Source organism: Berghia stephanieae, chromosome 3, assembly GCF_034508935.2.
Source record: "Berghia stephanieae isolate SIO BIC M18660-M18661 chromosome 3, UCSD_Bste_1.3, whole genome shotgun sequence".
Lineage (NCBI taxonomy): Eukaryota > Metazoa > Mollusca > Gastropoda > Nudibranchia > Aeolidiidae > Berghia > Berghia stephanieae.
In genome coordinates, this window is record NC_088362.1 from 50,906,948 (window position 1) to 50,924,814 (window position 17,867).

The following is a 17,867-nucleotide window of genomic DNA, read 5'->3' on the forward strand; positions in this document are numbered from 1 at the left end:
TAGTCGGGTTAATACAGTTCAGTGAGCAGTACTCATAAACGCGGATGGCAAAAAACAATAACAAAGACCTGAGTGACGTCATCTTCGAACTATCTATAAACGTTCATGGTTACACATAGTTGTGTGTGTCGGTCCGTTATACTTCCGGATCGCAATGTTATGAACTTCTTCGCCAAGCGCATACTATCTATAAATTGTTCAGACCCGTGAAAAACAAAACAAAAACGGGCACGGACCGGCGACGGGCTGACGATGGGCTTACTCTGTTTGGACTCAAGTTTAGTGTGTTGATCCGTTATATTTCCGGATGGCAATGTTGTGAGTTTTCTTAGCCAAGCGCACAGCATCTATACTGGGGTGTTTTTCTCCCGGGTCTTATTATTCTTGAATCAAAGCCCAGTGCAGTTGCATTTCTTATCAGTGAAGGAAAAGGATAACAATACATCCCAGATTCGCAGTGAGTATTATGGATTCTCTCATTTATTTACCAAAAATAAATAATTTAAAGAATATATTGTTACATGGTCCAAATAGGCTGACGTGCACTGATTTGCCGGTCTGATAACCCAATTCATTATGGGCTCATTGTTATCATGGAAATCTCAAAAAATGTATTGTCCGTTACAACTGTTAAACTAGGCCCATAATCGTACTCGGATGTCAGACCTGCATGTATGTACATGTCGCAATACTATTATTATCTATAACATTGTCGTATTCTGAACATAACAAACCGAACAAAAAACAAAACAAACCAAAGCAACACACAGAAGGTGCGCCCTTTCATTGACTTTTGGAAAACGTACTGGAGTTAAAATTAAAGTTTTATTAATAAAAAAGAAACTATCTAGATAGACTGGCAGGATTAAAATTAAATATATAAATTTTTTCGTCTAAATTAGTGTCTTCATTTTGTTTGGGTTAGAACACCCGCGGGACTCTCAGACACATCTGATAACTAACCAACATGGTGGCACAACATTCGCTCGACTGAAAATTTTTGAACCATGAAAATAAAGAAAACTCGTCGTTTAAGTGGCTTGATAGGGGTCAATTTCCTTCTTTCTTTGGGTTAATGAAATCAAACCCAGGTGAGCAACAAGGTAAATTGGAAGGACTTTCGTCCCCCGAACCCCCCCCCCCCCCCCCCCCCGCCTCTTTCAACCCTACAAAGACATACTATAACCCGATGAAACATATTATTGTTCGTCATAACTTGCAATATCGAAATTGATGGGAGTCAGAATAATGGCGTCGGCTGGAGTCGTAAAGGACCACCACTCAGCAAGATATTGAATTTGAAATTTGAAAAATCACACTAATTGTAAGAATGAAACTTATCCTCAATAGTAATATTAATTTATTGGACATTGAAACTAACTGAAAATCCACAATGGCTAAAAGATTAAGTGATATAAAAGTGCTGTGAAACTGCGGAAGTCCTCCTCGGGTGTGAATAGATGCCCGAGTGTATACATAGTGACGGTTATTCTAAGAGCTCTATAGATAGAATGCGCTTGGCCAAGGAAGCCATCGAGTACCCACACACAAAATTTGCCCATCCGAGAAGTATAACGGACCAACACACAACTAACTCTGTTGGTAACACATGAATCAACTGTTCTATTATAGTATGGTTAATACAGTTTAGTGAGAACAACTCACAAACGCGGATGGCAAAAACAATAACAAAGGCCTGAGTGACGTCATCTGCATACTATCTATGAGGAGCCCATTTCATACAGCTACCCCTAACCGGACTGGTAGGATTAATGTTATTAATCAAATAAATTTTGTGTCTATAAATAAAGGTATTTATTTTGTTTGGATTTTAACGCCCGGAACCACAGACTAGTCCTGTGTAATCTGTGCCCGGAACTCTGGGGCACAGCGTATCTTAGATGTTAGAGAGAAAGAGATAGATAGATAGATAGATAGATAGATAGATAGATAGATAGATAGATAGATAGATAAGTGGGGGGGGGGTGATATGGAAGAGTTGCCTTTATTTTTTGTTTTATTTATATACTTGCCTTCATCTTGATTCAAATACAGTAATAAACCATCACCTATTCCCACTGGTCCCATTGTCAATTTATCGGGAACTAAGGGTTTCTCACGGATTGAGGTCTTTTTACCTCCATGACAGGCTCAGGAGGTCACTCTTGCCGTGCAATCAATCCTCTTACATCTTTCTCACCCTTCTCTCGTTGCTCTCTCTCTCTCTCTCTCTCTCTCTCTCTCTCTCTCTCTCTCTCTCTCTCTCTTTCTTTTTTTTTTTTTTGCTCAGGAATGGTTGGTATCTACGAGCACATATTATTAGCAGGTCTGATAGCCGAACCCAATTTTGGGTCTGATTTAACATTGTTGTAATGGATAATATTTTTCTGTAAAATTCTTCTTCTTCCTGCATATCTGTAAACCGAGAGAGAAAACAGTCAATGTATACCTAACCCCTTTTTTGAGAGGTGATACTTTTGTAAATCATCTGTTTTATACCGTCACAGTTTTCAGTTTTTGATATTATATAATTTTATTTTGAGTTTATTTATCGGATCCTATCCGTTATACTTTCGATGGCAATGTTGTGTGCTTCTTCGCCAAGCGCATACTATCTATAGATAGAGTGCGTGTGGCTAAGAAACTCACAACATTGTCATCCGGAAGTATTACGGACCAACACACAAAACTATGTGTAGCCTTGAACTTTTATAGTCTGGTTAAAACAATTTAGTGAGAATTACTCATAAACACGGATGGCAAAAAAACAATTAAAGAGACCTGAGTGACGTCAACTTCATTCTATCTATACATTCAAAACAACAAATATAACAATACACAATGGGAGCGATCTATAGATAGAATGCGCTTGGCCAAGGAGTACACAACATTGCCATCCGGAAGTATAACGGACCAACACACAAACTCTGTGTAACCATGAACAAATAATAGATTTAGATTACAAGATCATATCATCCTTGTGCAAAGCTTGATCTCACTTGAAAGTCTTATCTAGCCATAAGCATAAGATCCCACAAAGAGGAACACACCCAAATGATTACATTATAGATAGAACGAAGTTGACGTCAGCCAGGTCTTTTGTTATTGTTTTGTTTTTCGTTTGTTTTGGGGGGGGGGGGGGTTGTTGTTTTGTTGTTTGTTTGTTTGTTTCTTGCCATCCGCGTTTATTAGTAATTCTCATTAAATTGTATTAACCAGACTATAAACGTTCAAGGTTACACATAGTTTTGTGTGTTGGTCCGTTATACTTTCGATGGCAATGTTGTGTGCTTCTTCGCCAAGCGCATACTATCTATAGATAGAGTGCGTGTGGCTAAGAAACTCACAACATTGTCATCCGGAAGTATTACGGACCAACACACAAAACTATGTGTAGCCTTGAACTTTTATAGTCTGGTTAAAACAGTTTAGTGAGAATTACTCATAAACACGGATGGCAAAAAACAATTAAAGAGACCTGAGTGACGTCAACTTCATTCTATCTATACATTCAAAACAACAAATATAACAATACACAATGGGAGCGATCTATAGATAGAATGCGCTTGGCCAAGGAGTTCACAACATTGCCATCCGGAAGTATAACGGACCAACACACAAACTCTGTGTAACCATGAACTTTTATAGTCTTGTAAATACAGTTTAGTGAGAACAACTCACAAACGCGGATGGCAAAAACAATAACAAAGGCCTGAGTGACGTCATCTGCATACTATCAATAGATAGTTCGAGTATGACGTCACTCGGGTCTTTGTTATCGTTTTTTCCCAACCGCGTTTATGAGTAATGCTCACTGAACTGATTAACCTGACTATAAACGTTCATGGATTCACACAGTTTTGTGTGTTGGTCCTTTATACTTCCGGATGGCAATGTTATGAGCTTCTTAGCCAAGCGCATACTATCTATATTCATGTTTCGTCCAACCAAGTCATCAATCACATGCTGTATTGCTGTCCAACGATTGAATATTTCTTCAGAAAAAGTAAACACGCTGCTTTGTTTATAAAACTTGTGAACACACCCATGTGTCAAGCTGAACAAAATGACCGATCGTGATGTTAAATATTTCAAAAACTGTGAACACTTTTCACTATGTGGGTCACTTTGATCACATATTCCAATGTGACCAATGACCTCGAGCACATGGAAATGTAATATAGATCATGCCCATTGAGAAATGATTTACAAGGGAAAAATATCATCTCCCAAAACCATACTACGACTTGGGAAAGGACAAACCAAGTATTCTCATTCCAAGACAAAGACAAAAAGCAAGTTGAGAAACAGATATAGGGGGCATAAAAGACAGAAGGTGACCATTATTGAAGCGGAAGTGGTTCAAACAGGGATTCGACTTGGCGTAGATTCCAAAAGCAATATTAAAACAGAAACCGAGATAACCACACCCATAGATAACATAGGATGTGACCACACCTGTCGGACAGTCGTCATAATGTAAACAAGGGCACTGGTTGGTAAACATAGCAAACTACACAGGTTTTACTATCGATGGTATGTGTTTTAATAAAATACACACTCTGCTCTACCGCTTGATCAATAGAACAAACACAGAAATAGGTGTATGTGTAAACGTAAATGTTTATAATAATATGATCAAGAAAATCATGTGATAACTAGTCAATTCATTTGGCGGTATGAGGTCAATTTTCATTCACGTTATTGTTTACAAACAACCACCCATGTTTGCCCGAACATGTTTGAAGGTGTGTCATAAATTACATGTGTTGTTTGGTCAAAAAATCTATCGAGACCACTTTAAAATGAATAGTCCTATCCATTATATAACGCGGATGGCAAGAAACAAACAAACAAACAACAAAACAACAACCCCCCCTACCCCCCCAAAACAAACGAAAAACAAAACAATAACAAAAGACCTGGCTGACGTCAACTTCGTTCTATCTATAATGTAATCATTTGGGTGTGTTCCTCTTCGTGGGATCTTATGCTTATGGCTAGATAAGACTTTCAAGTGAGATCAAGCTTTGCACAAGGATGATATGGTCTTGTAATCTAAATCTATTATTTGAACCATTCCCCTTGTCTTACTTTTCTTGTGTGTTTTTAAAAATTGAAAATCTTTAATAAATAGATCTTTTATATAGCGAAATATTCACTAAACATGCTCAAAGAGCTTTACAAGGGGTCCCTGGCCAACAACAACACTTAACACTTAGGACGGGACATGACGCCTGTTAGGCAGTTTAACAGTTTTTTTCGGACAGAGACAACGCCGTTATCGGCCAGGTACTCATTTTACAAATGAGTACGATGTGAAAATGTGAGTAAATAGCCTTTTCCAAGGACTCAACTAGGCGCAGAGCGAGACTCAAACCCAGGACCTTCGGATCCGAAAGCGAGTGTCATACCACAAGACCACATAACCGCACAAAAAAAATCTTAATATTGCTATTGATATATTACTTAAAAGAGTCGCAAGCGCCGTGTAAACCCTTAAATACAAAAACATAAAAAGTTAACCACTCCCATTTTGTTATATATTTTTAAAGGCACTTTTCACTGAAAAAAGTAGTAGTCTTTCAAAGCCATTAGACCAATAGACCGGAGTTTATCCAGGTTTCGATAGCGTGAAACGGACAATAACAATTGCTTCCTACCCCTAGGATAGAACGCTAGTCTATCGCAAAGTACTTTCCACCAGATCTAACAGACTCAGCTACCCAATCACTGCATGGTGGAGAGGGGGGTGGTAGTGTCAATAAAGAATCTCGATTGCACCTTGGATCGATCTCGATCCCTTTCCGTGTTAACCCTCTCCTTACCACCCATAAAAAAAATCGTCACATTCGTTACGATATAAATTAACAATTTCTCCATTCTAATTTCTTTTGTATATCACATACTTTAAAGATAATAAAAGCTATAAAAACTTGACACTGCGTTGTAGAGCTTATTTAGTTGAACAATATTATACATAGAATGTACTTGTTGCTTTTCTGTTTGGGTGAAGAAAAATCCAATTTTGTATGATGTTTTAGGAAAAATTCTGAAAAACAGCTGGTAAGGAAAGAGTTAAACGAGCGATCTACCGAGTTATTGGGACCCCCGCTTTTAATTGAAATTATATTTTTCATTCCATCAGCCTCCTTTTTACTGGTCGTGGAAAAGGACTATAGTCAGGTTTTTAATAAATGGCGCGTGTTTTTCGTCATTTTCTCAGCTGTCCCCCAATGCACAGCTGCAAAACTTTGTATGACCCTCTGAATCAATTTGTCTTAATCAAAAAATATTTTTTCATTGATTGTAAAACAATAGGAAAGGATTTCGCTTATAACAGCTATATTAAAATCGATAACTGGTAAGGATCGTAACTCATAGATGATTTACAGTATCAAAATTATGAATTTTCCGATTATCCATTTTGAAGGAATTCGTTAAAATGGAATGTTCGGTTAATTGAAACATAAACGATATACGTACAGTATCTGAATATAAAGGAACGAATGGCAATCCTTAACTATCAGACATCTACATTTTATAACTTTCAATACACATTATTGATGAAAATACAAATGAAAGTGAACATTACGCGCTTCCAACATTATTTTGATTGCTACATTTATAGAAATAGCTTGTGTTTATGCCAAAGATGATTACAGAAATTTATTGTAAACTGGTCAAGAGTAGAAATTTATCATCAATTTATGACACAGTGTTTTTACAAATAGGTACACGTGTTCAGCATTAACAAATACAACGACAACAGCATCAACAACAAGAAAGACATACTGGACACAACAATCATCACATTCTGATGACTAGGATGAGGTAAATGAGAAATGGAACAACTATGAAAAGGTTTCATGCATCACTCTATCCAATAAAATGTACATTTCCTCCTGTTTGCAAAGGTTGGAGCATGCCTTTTCTAGTCTTCCTTGTTATATCATTGATTGCCTCGTCGGTGAGAGAGTAAATTTGATGTTCCACCTTTCAATCTTTCCCTATACTTGGGTCCAATTGAGCACGATTGGATTGCGCTCACCGTGATATGGGGGAAGTCGCGCAACCTCGTGTCAAAACTCCTTGAACAAGCAGTCTGCTTTGAAAACTCTTTCTGTGTTGTTACTTTTCGCTAGAATATAGTTGTAACTTATTTTTATTTTTTACAGTGTAAAATCTCGAATTTTATGACAGCGGTTTTAAAGTAGTTTCTTTTAATAGGTCTTAAAGAAGAAAACTTTTTTTGATATGGCATCAACACGGTCCAAACTCTAGATTCAGTTAAGACAAATTGATTTGGAGGTTGACAGAAACTTTTACAACTTTTGATAGAGGGACAGCTGAGAAAAACCAGAAAAACACGCGCCATTAATACAAAATCTGTATACGCCGTAAAACCCCTAACACAAAATAACAAAAAAAATCTTGAGCATTTATCTAGAGCAATATCCACTAAACGTGTTCAAAGCACTTTACAAGGGGTCTCTAGCCAACAGCAACACTTAACATGTGGGACGAGACCTAACGCCTACTAGGCAATATCATATTTTTTTTTTCAGATAGAGAATATGCTTTAACGGCCAGGTACTCATTTTACACCCGAGTAGATGAGATGATGTGAGTAAAGAGCCTTTTCCAAGGACTCAACTATACGCGCCCAGAGCAGGACTCGAACCCCGGACCTATCGATCGGAAGGCGAGTGTCATACAACTTGACCACACAGTCGCAGAAATGAAACAAAAGACAGTCGTATAATTATGCATTGCATAGATTCAGACTGATTATATACTAGATGTAATAGAATTATACAATTATACTTTTTGGTCCTTTTTATCGATTGCACAATGCATACTTAATTATGTATCGTTTGTTTCCATCTTTCACTTATGAAATATTAATCCATCTTAAATTAATTCTGAACAACAGCTGGAGCGCACCACTTAAAAGAAAAAAAAATCAAGTAATAAAACACAAAAATATATTTTTAAATAACGCAAATTTATAAAAAAATTGCAAAGAAAAATTCCTTTGTAGTTCAGTGATATCCAGTGCGGGCTGTCTGATGTTTGCATCAATCTCACTGCGATCTAAACAAAATAACGGATGGATAATGATATACAAATGTTGTGATGCCGTTGTCAAGTCTTTGTGTTCAATAAACCATTCACGGTGAGTGGGGTGCTGACCTCCTATTAGCCAGGCACACGCCTTGATCTGAAAAAAAGTACGTGAAATTAAAGGGGAGGCAAGAGAAAATCAGCTGATCGTTAAAATAGTAACAGAAAAGTGGAGGTGCTTGGCAATGAATGCAAGAAAGACATTTAAAACGCCGTAAAAAATCACTTAATGTTATAATTACCATCCATAACAACCTGTCAAATTCACATAATATGTAAGATGCCAAGCCAAAATTAATGATAAAATAATAAAGAACACGATTGAACGGTGGTCCGTTGACTACACATGCATACGAGTACCAGAAATATTTTGTAATCAATGTAACACAATATAATGTATAAGTTTCAAACGAAATGCAACCACAGATAACATCAAAGAACAATGTGGGACTACTGTTTTAATTTCATAAAACCAAACGCATGTTTTCTGTCCCCGATAGTGAACGCGTAGTTAGTATGTATCTTACAAACAACATTCGTTTAGACAGGTAGTCGGGATTCTATCGCCAGTTTTATTTGGGCAACCATGATTGGAATGGACTTATATAATAATAATAATAATAATAATAATAATAATAATAATAATAATAATAATAATAATAATAATAATGATAAGTAGTTGAAAGGATATAGTCTTTGGTGTATATGTACAATATTTCTTATAATAAATGCTTCAAAACAAAACAAAACTAAAAAAAAAAAAAAATGACCAAATGAATAAAAATATCTATTTGGGCATTTACTTACATTAATAGTCTTGAAAATCACAATCACAATCCATGAAAATTAAATATCCCAAAATCCGAAGAAGAATGAATTTAATCCCAAATCCAACACAATCTATTTTAATAGGAGACAGATATCCTATTAACACCATAGCATTACTTGCAAACAACAGTACTCTACTCTGCGTTTAACGGGCCGTCACATTGTGGCCGCATTAGGGTAATCGGTGTCCTAAAGACTGACATACTGAGAACTATAAAGAATCCATTCTAGAATTCAACTACAAACTGAAAAGCATGATCAATACCTGAATAATACTTCATTTTAATCTAGAAAAAAGGGCATGGCTTACTGTTTCGCTCATTGATTACATTTCTCTCTCAAATAATTTTCTTTGCTCAGGTTCACACACACTCCCCTTTATTGCAAAACATTGATGAGTGACATAAAGTGTGTATTTCAATTATAAACTTAATCAGATAATCTAAATGGTGGGGAATAAAAACAGCTAATTATCCAAAATTTCACGCATCAAGTTATCTATTTGAACTCGGCATATTTAGCTTAATTACTCAATGAACATATATTTTTAATTATTGTATTGCAGTGTTTCGTTTAAACAAGACCATGACGCTTATGTCTGGACCGGGTATTCGCAAATTCTGCCTTTGTGTTCCACTTTTCGAAGAGAATTAATCTCTATTTTATCCGTTTATTTGCAAAGTTTCTGCACTTTGTGAATAAGACCATGACGCTTATGTCTGGACCGGATATTCGCAAATTCTGCTTTTTTGTTCCACTTTTCAAATAGAATTAATCTCTATCTTATCCGCGGTTATTTGCAAAGTTTCTGCACTTTATAAATAAGACCATGACGCTTATGTCTGGATCGGGTATTCGCAAATTTTGCTTTTGTGTTCCACTTTTCGAATCCAAATAGTCTCTAGTTTGTTCCCTACCTCCACAGTGGGCAGGGAGGTACTTATCGTGTCTTCTATCCCCTTATATCTGTTTTCTAACATGCTTTCTGTCTTTGTCTTGGAATGAGATCACTTGGTTTTGTCCTGGCCCTGGTCGGAGTCCTGGCTGGGAGGGAAACAGTCAAATGCATAGTTATTGTTTTGGGAGACGATATTTTTTCCCCTGTAAATCATCTCTCTGTTATGTATTATTATATTTGTTAATTTCAATGTATAATGTAAGCATTTGAGTGTATTCCTCTTTGTTGGATATTGTGCTTGTGTCCAGATGAAACTTATAGGTGATCTCAAACTAAGTACATTGGTGGTAGGCGCTTGGAATCTACATCTGATCCCTATTTGTTCCCAGTTCCCCTATGTCTTACTTTTTCTTGGGTGCTTTAATTGTAATTCTAGAACTTTTTACTATCCTATTTTCTTCCTTTTTACTGGCGCTGATATAACCTAAATGTGTTGCAAGCGCCGTAAAACCCTAAAAACAAAAACAAACAATCTCTAGTTTATCCGTGTATTTGCAAAGTTTCTGCACTTTATAAATAAGACCATGACGCTTATGCCTGGACCGGGTATTCGCAAATTCTGCCTTTGTGTTCCACTTTTCGAATAGAATTAATCTCTATTTTATCTGTTTATTTGCAAAGTTTCTGCACTTTATAAATAAGACCATAACGCTTATGTCTCGACCGGGTATTCGCAAATTCTACTTTTGTGTTCCACTTTACGAATTCAATTCTGTTCTATTTAACCAATTTAATTGTAAAGTTTCTGAACTTTATAAACAAGACTATGGTGCTTATGTCTGGAACGGGTATTCGCAAATTCTGCTTTTGTGTTCCATTTATCGAATTGAATTCTGTTCTCTTTTATCTATTTATTTGCAAAGTTTCTGCACTTTATAAACAAGATCATGATGCTTAAGTGTGCATCGGCCAATTGCATATTCTACCCCTGTGTACCATTTCTCGAATCGGATTCTTTATTATTTAAAATCGTTGTAATCGCAAACTTTCTACACTTGATAATTATAATCAAGACTATAGTGCCTAAGTCTACACCGGTTAATCGCATGTTCTGTCTAAGAAGTACATTTCTCGAATTAGAATCTTTTTTAGTTAACCATTTTAATTACAAAATTTATATTTATAAGCAAGACAATGACACTTTAGCCCGCATTGGATAATCACACACTCAGCTCATGTATTACACATCCTAAATCAAATTCTTTCCCATTTAGACACATTAACTGTAAATTTTTTGCACCATATATGCAAAGCCACAAATAAAAAAAAAGACGTACAATCTGCTTAAAAGCTCATTCCTTATGAGAAACACAAGAAAAAACACAACTTTTTACTTATCTTCTTCAATACTATAAATACATATATATAACTTCCTAAAGAAATACGATTGCAAATTTGTGGATATGGCAATCCTCTGAAAGGCATAATGAATTATTACATGCTCCGCTGTCCATGATTATGTTGTGGTAAACTAAAGAATGAATTTTTACTATAAAATATGTGTATTATTGAATTTTAAAACAAAAGTAATTGTCTTATGGATCATTTTAAGGCGTATTGCCTATTCACTCAGCATATTGATATGATACTTAAGTGTAATTCAATTCTACAAAAATGCATACTGGTTGCAGATGTGAAAAAATCCATTTTCTTCTTTTCTCTTAAGTTTTTCTGACAAGATTATTTTTGAACCATTGTGCTAACAGTACTATACAAAAACTTTAAAAAATCCCTTGAGTCAATAAACTGGATGATGCTTTTTATTGAAAAGTCTGCATATGAACTGCATTTTTCTTTTTAATGAAAAGCCAAAAAATTATATTGAAGTGTGGGCAAAAATCATCTGCGACTGACGCAGGGATCGGGTCATAGAGACCCAGACTTGCCCATCACGGGTACAGAGCTCAACGTTTATGGGGGCCAGCATCATCTGTAGTAATGGCTACAATAATGTAGCATGTCGAGAGAGAGAGAGAGAGAGAGAGAGAGAGAGATAGATAGAGAGAGAGAGAGAGAGAGAGAGAGAGAGAGAGAGAGAGAGAGAGAGAGAGAGAGAGAGAGAGGGAGAGGTGCTGTATACAAAGAACAAAAAAAAAAAAAAAAAAACAAAAACAACAAAATAACAAAAAAAACAAAACAACTTGCGCCATATATGTTAGACGAAACATGACCCTTGTTAGGCGATATTACACTTGTTGCCCAACAGAGACGACGCTGTAAACAGCGAGGTACTCATTTTACACGTGAAAAAGGTGAGAGAATGCAAGTAATGAGCCTTTTCCAAGGACTCAATTATGCGCCGCTCAGAGCGGGACTCGAACCCAGTACCTTCCGATCCGAAAGCGAGCGTCATACCACAAGACCACATGCATAGCGGCACAAGAAAGTGATGAGAGAAAATAGATACATATGTATTGAAGGAGGAGAGAGCGGATGGAGTGAGTAACGTTCTTGGATATGTATAGAAGGAACCAAATTGACGTCACTCAACACGTTGTAATTGGTTTTAGACAAACTTATCACTAAATTACATCAATCAGACTATAAACGTTCGAGGTTACACGGTTTGTTTGTTAGTATGTTATACCCCGATGGAGATGTCGTGAGTATTTTTCCAATACGCATAACATGTGCAATCAGATTTTATTTTAAAAGCAACGTAAACCACGGAAATTTTTCCATTTTGTCGACAATAAAGTTTTATTATTTATTATCACCATCATCATCATCATCATCATCATCATCATCATCATCATCATCATCATCATCATCATCATCATCATCATCATCATCATCATCATCATCATCATCATCATCATCAATCATCATCATCATATCATCATCTCATCACATCATCATCATCATCATCATCATCATCTCATCATCATCATCATCATCATCATCCATCATCATCATCATATCATCTCATCATATTATTATTATTATTATTATTTTATCATCATTATCAATATATATTGTTATATTATTATTATTATATAATTTATACAAAAATCGACAGTGCTCCCGTGACAGGTTAAGCGGGCACTCCTCGGGACTACCCGCACAACCACCCCCCCCCCCTTTTCAAACATCCACCTCTTTATATTTCATTCTTTTGGGGGGATTTTTTGGTAGACTATGATTCCAGGTTACAGCCTATCCTATCCTATACCGACGCCTATCATCTCGTAGTCAAGGCATTTTGGCATCTGCCAATCCTAAATAAAATGTGTGTGTCAAGATTAAACCGTGATGTCGCGTCAACGGTTGAGGAGGAAAAAAAATTACGGTGATCAAGAACAAAACCTTTTGTTCATCTACCTCTTCCTCAATCAAAATTTATAAAAATATTATTAAAAAAATAATAACACAGCATTTATTTGGCGCAATATCCACTAGACGTGCTCAAGCGCTTTACAAGGGGCCCCAAGCCAACAGCAATACTAAACATGAAGGACGAGACATGACGCCTGTCAGGCGATATTACAATTTTTTTTCCGACAAAGACAACGAACGGCAATGCACTCATTTTACACCTGAGTACGGTGAGAGAATGTGAGTAAAGAGCCTTTCCCAAGGACTCAACTCTGTGCCACTCAGAGCGGGTCTCGAAACCTGGACCTTCCGATCCGAAAGCGAGAGTCATACCACAAGGCTCCACCACAGAGCAAGGAGGGGGGCACTGTTCTGTCGGCCACATAGCTCACTATTAATTAAAATATATTTCTAATTTCATCAATTTTTTGGTGTAATGACATAGTTCTTGGTATCAAACATATTGTAAATTTGACGCTGATCACGAATCTGACGTCAAAACAGCGAAAATCCGAAACAATTGTCCATTTTTTTATACTGCCACGCCCCCGATCGCTGTGTCTAAAACCGGTCGCACATCTAATCGGTAACTTGTGTGATCAATTATCTTTATCGTTATTTATTTCGGGAATTCTCAATGAAAATATTTTGTCCTTAAGTAAGTCCTTCTGAGCCACTTGGGCTCATTGTAAGACAAATTAAGTTCTTTAGAGCCTTGTAGCCAATGGCGCAGGAGTCATCCCGATTTCAATAGCGTGAAGCGGACAATAAACGTATTTGATTGAAAACCTTTGCACAGGACAATTAGTCTATCGCAGATTACTATCCCCGCTTGACATGTACCTTTTTACACCTGATTGGAGTGAGTGATTGGAGTAAAATTTCGTGCTCTTGGAAAGTGCAAATTGTCTTCGGTCGGAATCGAACACAGGACCACTAAGTCCAGAGTACAACGCGCTAACCACTCGGCCATCCTGCCTCCTAAACTTATAGACCCGGAACTTATCCACGTTTCTGTAGGGTTGAGCAGACAGATAACAGTTTAAAATTTAAAAAACAAATTCCTTTTATTCATCCCATTGAGGAAAATTTTCTCGAGGGTCTATTCCAAGGAAGACTGGAATGACCCAGGTGTCAGCCGCAGTGCAGGTGACTTGCTCAAGGCCACACAGCGCAGTGATCGAACATGGTACCTTTCGGGTACGAAGCAAAGACCGTACCGCCGAGCCATGCAGACCCTCTATTATCCTCTTGAAAGGACGCTAGTCTGTCAAAGATTACTTTCATCAGCGAACTGGTAATCATTTGCACCTGGGTAAAGTGAGGTGATTCCAAGAAAAACATTTTAGGATAAGATCGGAGATCACCATAGCCTATGGATTTGATCCTCGAGCAATCTTTGGGTCATTAAAGGATGCACCCAATATTATTTCCTCTTTCCATTTGTCTCTTTTTCTACGTAGTAATGCACAGAAACATGCAACCTCCATTTCATCCATTTTGATAATGCATTTAATACGCGAGGTGTGTCTTGGAACAGTCCTGTCCTAGTGCGGTACCCCTTATGAATAGAAGTTTTCTTCAGTGGGACAGGACAAATTCGTCCTTGGACAGTTCTGTCCTAGTGCGGAAGAAGCCTTTGTGGTTATTGCTCTATATAAATGCTCTGGTTTTTTTTTTCATTTTTCATCGCAACAGCCCCGTTACGCAGAAATCATTACAATTAAGCGGCGTATCTGTTAACCGATTTCGGTTGTGGCCTCATCTGTAGATCATATCAAAACTACGTACAGATAGAACATACTTTACGTCACTCGGGTCTTTGTTATTGTTTTTTTTTTGGACATATATTGATAGAATGAAGTTGACGTCACTCAGGTCTTTGTTTTAGTTCTTTTGCCATCCGCGTTTATGAGTAATTCTCACAAATTTGTGTAAACCAGACTATAAACCATCACGGTTACACAGTTTTGTGTGTTGGTCCGTCAAACTTCCGGATGGCAATGTTGTACGTAAGTTTCTTTGCCAAGCGCACAGCATATTTAACAGGTTACTACCGGACTCTGGAAAACCGTGTCGGTTAATGATTTGGCCAGAAAACTCGTCCTTCAAATATCGATCGATTTAAATGGCACTCACCTTGGCAAAATCTCTTAAACCTGGGACCTCACGAGGTCCAAAGTTTGAGAATTTTGTCAAGGTGAGGATCATTTAAATCGATCGATATTTGAAGGATTAATTTTCTGGCCAAATTTTTAATTCATGGCTTCCCCGTGTACGGCAGTTAACTGGTTAAGGGGAATAGTCCATAAGAGGCTCAATGCCGTTGTTAATTAACGGACGTTTTTATCATTTGAAGACATGACCTTGGCTGGTCCCAGGTTTGATGAGTATTTGCCAAGATGAGGGTCATTTAAATAGATCGATATTTGAAGGACGAGTTTTCTGGCCAAAACTTAAAAAACACCTCTTTCCAGAGAACGAAAGTTAACTGGTAAAAGAAAATCTTCAGTTTTTGTATGCTCCATCTCTCTTCAATGTTATCCATTTGCTCCCTACCATCATGCTTTGTAACGCTTTTTCTGTCCTCATAGTTACTATGGGTAAATCTGCAGATTGGCCTTTGACTTTTTCAAGTTGGGTTATAACTTTATTTGTCAGGGGTTCCATACACTGCAGTTGTATTCCAAGCTGAGTCTTACCCATAGATGGGCATCACTTGACAGTAAACAATGACCGACATTTCGTGGGCGGATCAGCTAATTACTGTCACACCGGAACTAATTCTTTTTGTCTGAAGAACAAATTAAAGACGTTCTTTGGTACATAGACCTAACCAGGGGGTGACGCCGTCAAAGCAAAGAAAGACTGGCAGCACGTGGTAAAACACGTGCTCCTACCTTTTCATAGCAAATTATAGAAAGAAATAACCATAAAATCGTGGTTGTAGGGTGGCAAGAAAAACAAATACAAATAAACAAATATGCATCAAATAACGTCTAGATATTGATATTTTATGAAGCAGGTGGTAACATTTCTCAAAAGTTACCGTCGATAAAATCAATTATTCAAAATTGATGCACTTGTGTGAACAAAACAAGAACTATGCAATTATTTAATCAGTATGTCAAAATATTGCGAGAAATCCCCTCTCACTGGACCTGAACTATTTGTGTGTTTGAGCGCAGGCCTTTTCGTGGACTGGAAATATTATTATAGTCGAGGGGACGGAGCGGGGTAAATGGCAGGACATATTCTGATTGGTTAATGCTTAGTAATCCTGTGTGGGATTCCTAACTCCCATAGTAGGCAAAGAGGCACTTACTGTGTCTTCCATCCCCCTATATCTGTTTTTCAACATGCTTTCTGTCTTTGTCTTGGAATGAGATTACTTGGCCGGATACCCTAGCTGGGAGGGAAACAGTCAAATATATACACTGTAGTAATAAACTTTTTAGAGATGTAAATCATCTCTCTGTTACGCACTGTATTGTTTTGTTTACATATAAATATTCATGATTTGTAAACATTTGAGTATCCTCTTAGTCGGGACCTGTGCTTGTGTCTGGATTTTTATTCTCTATTGTCTTCTGGCACTTTTCTACTCACTTCATTTCTTGTTGTTACCAACATAAGTGCCTGCTCCACTCACTTTTCTGAATTAAAAATTCACCCCATATACCGGAGCATACTCAATGTCTCAATTGTTTCTGTTATATGTTTGTGTTGAGATTATTGGCTATTAAGCTTTTCTGCTGGCCAACTAACTTCGCGTTGGTTGTGTGTGTGTGTGTGTGTGTGTGTGTGTGTGTGTGTGTATCCGCTACCCCCAGTAGTCGGTGAGAGAAGGCTCTAGTAATGAATGACCTGAGTTTGATACGATTTTTTTTGGGGTTCGTGGATAGCTCATACGGTAGAGTCACGCTCTCACCGGCCAGGCGGAGTTGTCGTACCAATAAGGTCGCGGGTCCAAACCCCATCACCGCCGCGAAATTTATAAAAATTCTCTATTGTCTTCTGGCACTTTTCTACTCACTTCATCTCTTGTTAATTCTGGATGAGACTTTTAGGTGATCTAAAACTCCCCTTTGTCTTACCTTTTCTTGGGTGCTATAATAGTAATTCTAAAACATTTTACTATTCCGTTTTCTTCCTTTTTACTGGCGCTGATATGACCTTAATGTGTTGCAAGCACCGTAAAACCCTTAATGACAAATAAAACAACACAAAAATGCTTAGTAACCGACGAATCATCAGCTTGTTATGAAAAATGTCATCATCGATTTCAGTTATGTAAAGGATTAGACTTGTACCTAATTAACGATTGTTTTTTCAATATTATGAGGCTATTGAATTTTGAGAGGTATTTGTTGATAGATTAAATAATTTTTTTCCCCAAAATTAAAAACAATTATAAATATGAACTTACAGGTGGACTGTCACACGGAAGTGTTTTGGATCCTATATTGTTTATTATCTTCGTCAGTGACCTGCCTGATGACATTGATCCTAAATGAACAAAGTTTGCGGACGACCGTCTTTGAATCCTAAAATTTAATCATCATGTTAAACTTGATCTACAGGGCATCTCATGGCATATTGTCTATTCAGTCTTCATGTTGATATGAAACTATATTAT

At 37.1% G+C, this 17,867-nt stretch overlaps 1 protein-coding gene across 1 annotated transcript in view; it reads left to right on the forward strand.

Annotated features, from left to right (window-relative positions):
* Nucleotides 1–207: 207 nt before the first annotated feature.
* LOC144969273 (sodium-dependent phosphate transport protein 3-like) overlaps nucleotides 208–17,867 on the forward strand; it is a 35,494-nt gene continuing 17,834 nt past the window's right edge. The window contains exon 1 of the mRNA XM_078908385.1: nucleotides 208–457. The gene's annotated coding sequence lies outside the window, so the exon portion shown is untranslated. The remainder of the gene's footprint in view (nucleotides 458–17,867) is intronic.